The sequence below is a fragment of the Psammomys obesus genome, unplaced genomic scaffold, assembly GCF_907164565.1.
Source record: "Psammomys obesus unplaced genomic scaffold, mPsaObe1.curated_primary_1811, whole genome shotgun sequence".
NCBI lineage: Eukaryota > Metazoa > Chordata > Mammalia > Rodentia > Muridae > Psammomys > Psammomys obesus.
Genome location: NW_026596079.1, coordinates 7,855,399 through 7,865,309, shown reverse-complemented (window position 1 = coordinate 7,865,309; position 9,911 = coordinate 7,855,399). Strand labels below are relative to the sequence as shown.

Here is a 9,911-nt window from a genome sequence, read left to right as displayed (position 1 = left end):
AGCCCGCTTTCTTATACAACTCGGCATCACCTGCTCAGGGGTAGGTAGCATCGCTCCTACCGGGCTGGGCCCTCCCACATCAATCCCTAATCAAGAAAATGTCTCACACACTTGCCTACAGGCCAATCTGACAGAAGCGATTCCTCAGTTGGAGCCTTTCTTCCCAGATAAAGCTAAGCTGGTGGTAAACTGACAAAAACTAACCACACCGATTCGTTTGTTCACGCTGCGTGCCTGTATGTGTGCTCGCACACGTGAGGTCATCAGGCTGAGCAGCGAGCACCTGTGCGCACTGAGCCATCATGCTGGCCCCAATTTAACATTTTTCATGACCCATGAATACATTTTTTTCATCTCTTTAAAGATCTCAGGGTGCTGTTCACACCCATGGTGCAGCTCAGATCCCAGCCCCACTCAGGAAAGTGCTCTTGAAAGGGCAGGGCGGGCTCATTGCTTCCGGCAGCCCTTCCAGCCAGGGTACTGTGTGGCTAAGAGGAACACCTCTGAAGATTCCTTCCTGCTGGCCTTGGGCTTCATGATTCCTGGGTCTGTCTCTTTTGTAGCAGTGGCTTCTGCTTCCCGCCCAGGTTTTACTCAGCAGCGTCCCCGGGGCTGCAAGGTGTCCGCAGCCATGTCCACAAGGGTGAGGCACAAGCTGGTAAGCCAGTCGTGGTCAGGGTCCCGGATGCCAGTGGCGTTGGGTGCCATGTAACCCAGAATCACGTCTGCTCTCCTTCTGGCAAGCAGTTCTAAAATTCTCTGGCAAGTTCCGGGGTCAGTCACATCAGCGGGGCATAGAAAAGCTCCTCCTTCCAAATGGAATACGTGAAGAAGATGGACCCTAAGCACGAAGCCCACAGGAGAGCTGGAATCTGCGCCCGTGGAGTTGACTCTCTGCACTGCCACCTGACTCTAGGCTCCCGGAGCCGCCCCACAACCCTGCACCCTGAGACCAGGCTTCAGGATATGATGCTTCTCATTCACCTGCAGGAGCTTGAAGGTGCTGCGGCATCGGTAACTCTCCGCCTTTGCAGCCTTCACCAATGTGTCCTTCAGATGCCGCATGAGCCACTGTCGGCACCAGTCCCGCCATTGTACTGACACGCGGCTGTGTGGAGCCCCTGAACCTTAAGGGGAAGGCCCACCAGTTCTGCGTATCTTGTGGGCCGGAAGCGTGGGGTTTTAATGCTTGCTTCTGCAGAAGACCTTCTGAGGGACTGCATAGAGAAAGCTTCAGTTATTTCCATTCATTATTGCATAATGGCTACTCTTAGGAGTAGGAGATGATAGAGAAACCAGATCTTAAACCAGATCTTGAGTCTGACAAGCTCCTGTAGCCAGAATAAACACTCAGGCAGCAGTGCAGATGACAGAAGGCTCTGCCTGTACCAGATTTGACCACAATTGTCCTCTGCGTTGGCTGGGACTTTGCTGGCATAAGTTGCTGCACCAAGTGGTACCTCACAGCCTGATCCTCAAGGCATGAAGCCCCTATTTACAATATCTTTATTATACGATGCCTGACTTTTCCTCCAGTTACCAATGGCATTGATGACCCCAAGAAACACCCCAGTAGATCTCGTTTTCAAACTTAACTTCTCTGTTTTTAATCCTAATCAGAATCCTCACCTCTCATGATAAGCAGCAACTCACCTCTGTGACTCTACTAAACACTTTGATTTCAGCCTTTTGTTCTGCTAGTGTGAGGATCCAGCATAACCAGGCAGAAGCCAGTAGCAAGCTTAGAAGAATATTTAAGGTGTTACCTAGCAGAAATACCCCCATACATATCTCCTAGTAACAACACAGTTAGTTCAACAAGGCCAAGGTTGCATGTTTTTAAATTCAAGGAAATTGTCAAAGAAGTTTCCTGGGAATGATAGCCACAGGGCTAGAAAGATTAATATTGTCTGGTCCATTCATTTTGTTTATACACATAACTCTTCTGTAAACGTCTTAGCTTCACGTCTCCCAGCTTTTTCTCTTTAGATACTGTCCTTTCAGTTAAACCATTCACCACTCAAAAGTCCTTTTCTCAGGCCTCATCGACTTCCACACAAAGGAAATAGTCCAGCTCTCAAAGTTGAACCGCTCAGACACTCTGTTGTCATGGGGCCTACTGAGATAGGCAGAGCGAGGCAGCAGACTATGGCAAGCACGCTGATAGAGCTAGCCAACCCAAGAACCAGGATTCGTGCTCTACCACTGCTCACAGACTGGGAAGCTGTCCCTATTAGCAGAAGAGGGTCTGGTACAACAGAAGCAGGTAACAAGGGTTAGCTGCTTATGTAATTTACCTGTGATTTCTTGACCAGCCTAAGTTTAATCTATCATAGACAATTTCCATCATATATTTAGTGTTGCTATACCTGCCTACTATCATAACCTGGCAGAGCTGACAGTTCCCATATCTTGATGGGCTCCAAGAGTTGCACTGTCATTTCGTGTCTTGTCAACAGATATTTGGGCCTTACTAAGACCAGTAGCAGAGACTTTTCAGCACTATGTATTTCTCCATAATAAAAGCATATTTGTGAACCAAAAATCTAGGGACCTACTCTGACTTCTCTACTGAATTTCCCAGGATCTCTGATATTGTTTTCATTCACTGATAGCTATGATATCAGTCTGCTGTACTAAGGTGTTCACGGCAGAATAACTTTTAATCCAACATGAACTCACTGCAAGGCCTCCTACTTTTGATGTCAATCAAACTGGCATATTTTTGAGTTATCCCGTAGGCAGCAGAGTTCCCAAATATAGTACATGCAACTTTCTAAATCCAAAGAGGCCCACCAATCACTCTGCCCATCTTTTGTTTTTAGGAAGCTTAAATAAGGTATAATAACGAGGCATGGAGTACTGTAGAGAGCAGACCTCCAAGTAATCCAGGAGCCTAATTTCTCACAGCTTCATAGAACTTCATCAACACTCCAGTTTTAATAGTCATTGGGTTGATTTCCCACCCTCCACCAGAGTTGGGCTCTCAAAACCATGCCAAACAGTATGTTGGCTGCTGAATACTTTGAACTGAAGGAGGCCTAAAAGCAATCTCTCCGGCCTTTTGTCTCTTGTTTCTCGTCCTATATCCTACCTTGAAAAGTCACAGAAACTAGAATTCACCTCTCTAGCCGGGTCATAGAAACTAGAATTCCAGTTCCCCTAAGAAAACGATACCACAAAGGAGGACTTTGCAGCCAGTCCTGAAGATGCCTGATAAAACAGGGTCAGATGAAAGGGGAGGAGGTCCTCCCCTATCAGTGGACTTGGAAAGGGGCAGGGAGGAGATGAAGGAGAGAGGAATTGGGAGGGAATGAGGGAGTGGGATACATCTGGGATACAAAGTTAATAAACTGTAACTAATATTAAAAATAAATAAAAAGTAAAACAAAACAAACAAACAAAACACGTAAGTCTGGAAAGGCCCCTCTTTTGCTGACTTCAGTTGGAATGGGGTTATAAGATAATTATTACACAGTGGTCCCTCCATTCCTAGGGGAAAAAAATATATGGGAAGGCCAAAGGGGATCTTCATAGCCAGATCCTGATACATTCACTCCAAGTTTCTTACCATTATAATATGCTTTTTAGTTCAATATTCTCTGTGGACAACTCACCACTTTTTAATCAGAAATAATATAAAATATGGTCTCTACTGGTTCTTGATTTCATAGTGCTCCTATAGCATAAAAAAGTCTTTGCAATATTTTTTTTCTTTCTTATCTGTGTTTGTCTTTGTCATAGGAATATTCTCTATGATCCATGCATGACCCTAGTGATAAATGAAGTATTATCTTTCCATTCATATAGAAGGCATGTGAGTTTTGGTACATACCCAGCAGTCTCTGACTTAAACATGTATGTGTATATATGTATGTAGGAATAATGATATTGGTTTGCTTAATGGTCAGTCTCAAGTTTTGCCAAAGAAAACATGAGCACAAAAAAAAGAGAAGGTTTTGTTTGTTTGTTTGTTTTCTTTTCTGTGCAACATATTTCACTTCAGTTCTTCCAGTCACAATAACACCGATGAGTTCAGTACTGTAGAGCCTATGAGCTAAGAGCCCATTCATTGAAATGCAAAAATCACATACGCCTGTTAATAATATAAACTATTACAATTAGTTTGTGCTACATAAACAGACTTTAGACAATTAACATGGTTAGTGGAATCATCATCTTGATCTTTTGCATATTCCATTGATTCATAACAAAAAAAAAAAGCTATTGAAGGAATCAGAATGGGGGAAAGGACAAATTGAGGAAGGGTGTGTGTGTCACCCAGGGAGCAGAGAGAACCTCCTGAGCAATCTGTGAATTCTAATAGTAACAAATGAGGAAAAATACATGATCACAGGGGGACTGTGATGTTTGCATGAGAGGGAGTAAAAAGCAATGTCAAAAGACAACTGATAGATTGAAATTATAATCTACACGATAGCTAAAGTTTATGTAGTTAGAATTCTTATAAATTCAGAAGAAAAAGACCAACAGCTCCCAAATTTCAAAATATGCCCAGAATATGAATGGTTAACTTTCAGCAGATGATCCAAATTGCCAGGGGACTCAACTGTTCTTAGGCAGAAACAAATTCATTCCAATAAAAAGCGTCCTAGTCTGCACATAGGAGAGCAATTTCATGCCGAATAGAATGGAAATAAAGAGGCTGAGCCTTTTGGAATAGGACAAGACTTGCAAACATGAGCTCCCTCCAACTTGAACTCAGTGGAGCAAAGCACAGCTCCCAAGTAAAGGTACCTGGGAGACTTTCTGATGCCAGGAGCTTGCTAGGACTTAAGAAGGCATTGAACAGCCCTGAGCCTCCTTCTGATTTTGATAAACATCCACTTATTTGCACAGACTCCATCAAGTTTGGAGAACAGAAAAGGGCCAGGTCCGTATTTGAGTCCACCACTGCTGTTTACTAGCTAAATGGCCTTGGCAAGTGTCAGATTGGACTGTGTAACTCCCCTCCCCAAAATACATTGAAGTCATAGCTCTCAGTAGTCCAGACTATGACCTTATTTGAAAATGATTTTTTATAGATGCAATTGTTTAAATTAAGATGCAGAGATGCTGGAGTCAGTGTAGGTCTTCCATCTAATCAAATTAAACCAATGTCTGTATAAGAAAGTAAGAAGAAACACAAAGACACTCAGGAAAGAGAGCTGCTATATGGCTGCAGACACAGAGATCAAGCCAAGAAGCACTGAGGATGGTGAGGGACCACCACAAAACTGGAACAGAAAAAAAGCAAAGGTTCTCCTCTGTAGGCTGCAGAGGACACCTTGCCTTCCTAATACCTTGATTCTATATATTCAGCCTCCAGCACAGTAAGTCACCAATTCCTGCTGCTTTAGTCCACATACTCTGTGGTCATATGTCACGGTAGACCTAAGAAATGCCACAGCTTGTTGCCGTTATATGTTGCAGTCTCTTTGTGGACAGGGAAGACTCCCAGCCTCTCAGGGGTGATGAGAAATAGATGATTTGCTAAGAAAACGTATCTTCAACACAGTAACCTCCCCCAAATTGTGTTTCACTGAAGAACGTGTGTGTTCAAACGGAAGATGAGGCTTCTGATATAGTGTTTTCTCTTTCTTAATATTTATATATGATCCATTAAAATAGAAAGTGCTAATTCTGATGCCAAAATTAGACCTTAGATATTGTATCAAATTCACCTATTTTGAAATGAAAAATTTGGAGGCTTCTTGTCTATTGGCTCCTGAACTATTCACAATCATGTTTGGGAGTCAATGTGGGAAGGTATTGGCTTGGTAAAAACTGAATAGTGTCTGTGACTATAATCTGGTTCAAAGAGCAGGAAACTGAACTGCTGGGAGTGATGCCAGATTTTTCATCCAAATATCTGAGTTCAAGTCCCAGTTTGTTTAGTGTCTTGCTGTGCTGTTCAACAAAAAAAAAAAAGCATTCTGCTGTGACAAACTGCTACAAACACTGTAGTTTAAAATGATGTGTATATTTATCTTTTGTAGTTGTAGAGGCCAGAGTCATAATCCCAGTTTCAGGAGGATGCTATGAAGTTGTAGAACTGCTTTCCTCCTCTGAAAGTGAGGGACTGGTTTTCACTCACCTTTGTTGTAGTTAGGGCTACTCCCCTCATCTGTCAGCTCTTGGTCCTCTCTGTCTTCTAAGTGGACAGAGCATCATCACTATGACATCATTATGGGTGCTCCTTATCACTGAATATCCCCTGATTATTTCTGATAAGGGCCTTCGTTTCTATACCTAAGCCCCACCCAAATAATCACCCTCTCTCAGAAGTCTTAATCACATTTTCATAGTTTTACATACCATATAAGAAAACATGTAATGGTTTCAAATATTAGAAATAGGTAACTTTAGGAATGATATCATTTTAGGATAATGTTCATCTTAATAGGGAGGCTGATAGGGGGCTGTCAAACCAGGTATTTGAAAGCATCTAGTGGTGTGCAAAAACAACAACAACAACAAAAAACAAAACTGGGCAGTACCACTCAGAGGCTGGCTATGTGAATCTCATGCTCTACTTTATTGCAGGTCTGTCCTCTGCTGCTTCAGCCAGGGAGAGATGCTCTCAGGTCAAGAACAGTTCTCCATTTCCAGAGCTTCTCCAGTGCACCTGAGACAAACCAGGCTCTCCATTCTCTGAGTCTTGTATGAAATGGATCTTGCAGTTTAATTTTACCAAATAGAAATCGTGTTGTCTCTTATTACTCCAAACTTTAAGGAAAAGTCGGCTTTTATATAAAAAGAATTCTCAAAATCTTTTTTTGCTTTATCTATTTATTTATTTTTATTAATTACACTTTATTCACTTTGTATCTCCCATAAGCCCATCTCTCCTCCCCTCCCAATCCCACCCTCCCACCCCCTTCTTTACACATGCCCCTCCCCAAATCCACTAATGGGGGGACCTCCTCTCCTTCCTTCTGATCTTAATCTATCACATCACATCAGCAGTGGCTGCATTGTCATCCTCTGTGGCCTGGTAAGACTGCTCTCCCCTCAGGGGGAGGTGATCAAAGAGCAGGCCAATCAGATTATGTCAGAGGCAGTCCCTCTTCCCATTACTATGTAACCCACTTGGACACTAAACTGCCATGGGCTACATCTGTGCAGGGGTTCTAGGTTATCTCCATGCCTGGTACTTGGTTGAAGTATGAGTCTCTGGGAAGATCTCTGTGTTCAAATTTCTGGTTCTGTTGCTCTCCTTGTGGGGCTCCTCTCCTCTCCAGCTCTTACTATTTCCCACTTCTTCCATAAGATTCCATGCACTGTGCCCAACACTTGGCCATAAGTCTCAGCATCTGCTTTGATAGTCTGCAGGGCAGAGCCTTTCAGAGGCCCTCTGTGTCAGACTCCTGACTTGTTCCCTCTTTTCTCCTTCTTCTGATGTCCATTCTCTTTGCCTTTCAGGATGGGGATTGAGCATATTAGTCAGGGTCCTCTTTCTTGATTAGTGTCTTTAGACATACAGATTTTAGAAGGTTTATCCTATATTACATGACTATATGAGTGAGTATATACCGTGTGTGTCTTTTTGCTTCTGGGACAGCTCACTCAGGATGATCCTTTCCAGGTCCCACCATTTACCTGCAAATTTCATGATTTCCTTATTTTTCATTGCTGAGTAATATTGCATGGTGTAGATGTACCACAATTTCTGCATCCATTCTTCAGTTGAGGGGCATCTGGGCTGTTTCCAGCTTCTGGCTATTATTACAAATAAAGCTGCTACAAACATGGTTGAGCAAATGTCCTTATTGTGTACTTGAGCCTCTTTTGGATATATGCCTAGGAGTGGTATGGCTGGATCTTGAGGAAGTGCTATTCCTAGTTGTCTGAGAAAGTGCCAGATTGATTTCCAGAGTGGTTGTACAAGTTTACATTCCCACCAGCAGTGGAGGAGGGTTCCCCTTTCTCCACAGCCTTTCCAGCATGTGTTGTCACTCAAGTTTTTCATCTTGGCCATTCTGATGGGTCTAAGGTGAAATCTCAGGGTTGTTTTGATTTGCATTTCCGTGATGGCTAATGATGCTGAACATTTCTTTAAGTGCTTCTCTGCCATTCGATATTCCTCTACAGAGAATTCTCTTTTTAGTTCTGTTCCCCATTTTTTAATTGGATTACTTGGTTTGCTGCTTTTCAGCTTCTTTAGTTCTTTATATATACTGGATATTAGACCTCTGTTAGATATATGGTTAGTGAAGATCCTTTCCCAATCTGTAGGCAGTTGTTTTGTTTTGATGACAGTGTCCTTTGCTTTACAGAAACTTTTCAGTTTCATGAGGTCCCATTTATTGATTGTTGCTCTTAGAGCCTGTGCTGTTTGTGCTCTGTTCAGGAAGTTGTCTCCTGTGCCAATGAGTTCTAGGCTGTTCCCCACTTTTTCTTCTAACCAATTTAATGTGTCTGGTTTTATGTGGAGGTCTTTGATCCACTTGGATTTTAGTTTTGTGCAGGGTGATAAGTATGGATCTATTTGCATTTTTCTACATGTAGACATCCGGTTAGACCAGCACCATTTGTTGAAGATGCTATCTTTTTTCGATTATATGGTTTTGGCATCTTTGTCAAAAGTCAGGTGTCCATAAGTGTGTGGGTTTATTTCTGGGTCTTCTGTTCGGTTCCATTGATCCACCATTCTGTTTCTATGCCAGTACCATGCAGTTTTTATTACTGTTGCTCTATAGTACAGCTTAAGATCAGAAGATCTTTTATTGTAGAGGATTGTTTTAGCAATTCTGGGTTTTTTGTTATTCCATATGAAGTTGAGAATTTTTCTTTCCAGGTCTGTAAAGAATTGTGTTGGCAATTTGAATCTGTAGATTGCTTTTGGTCAGATGGTCATTTTTACTATCTTAATCCTGCCAAGCCATGAGCATGGGAGATCTTTCCATCTTCTCATATCTTCTTCTAGTTCTTTCTTCAGAGACTTGAAATTTTTTTCATACAAGTCTTTGACTTGCTTGGTTAGGGTTACACCAAGGTACTTTATGTTATTAGTGGCTATTGTGAAGGGTGTTGTTTCCCTAATTTCTTTCTCGGCCCTTTTGTCTTTTGTATACAGGAGGACTACTGATTTTTTTGAGTTAATTTTATATCCAGCCACTTTGCTGACAGTGTTTATCAGCTGTAGGAGTTCGCTGGTAGAATTTTTGGGGTCACTCAGGTATACAACCATATCATCTGCAAATAGTGATAATTTGGCTTCTTCCTTTCTAATTTGTATCCCCTTGATCTCCTTCAACTGTCTTATTGCTCTAGCAAGGACTTCCAGAACTATGTTGGAGAGATATGGAGAGAGAGGGCACCCTTGTCTTGTCCCTGATTTCAGTGGGATTTCTTTAAGTTTCTCTCCATTGAGTTTGATGTTGGCTATAGGCTTGCTGTATATTGCCTTTACTATGTTTAGATATGTGCCTTGTATCCCTAATCTCTCCAAGACTTTAAACATGAATGGATGTTGGATTTTGTCAAATGCTTTTTCAGCATCTAAGGAGATCATCATATGGTTTTTTTTTCTTTCAGTTTGTTAATATGGTGGAGCACAATGATGGATTTCTATATATTGAACCACCCCTACTTGGGATGAAGCCTACTTGGTCATAGTGGATGATATCTTTGATGTGATCTTGTATTCAGTTTGCAAGTATTTTGTTGAGTATTTTTACATCAATATTCATAAGGGAGATTGGCCTGAAATTCTCTTTTTTTTGTTGGATCTTTGTGAGGATTAGGTACCAAGGAGACTGTGGCTTCATAGAATGAGATTGGTAGTGTTCCTTCTGTTTCTATTTTGTGGAATAGTTTGAAGAGAACTAGAGTTAGCTCTTCTTTGAAGGTCTGGTAGAATTCTGTGCTGAAACCATCTGGTCCTGGGCTTTTTTTTTTTTTTTTTT

The 9,911-nt window shown here is 41.9% G+C and overlaps 1 pseudogene; it reads right to left on the bottom strand.

Moving 5' to 3' along the window:
• Positions 1-447: 447 nt before the first annotated feature.
• Positions 448-1,247, bottom strand: LOC129690814 (rRNA methyltransferase 2, mitochondrial-like; annotated as a pseudogene).
• Positions 1,248-9,911: the final 8,664 nt, after the last annotated feature.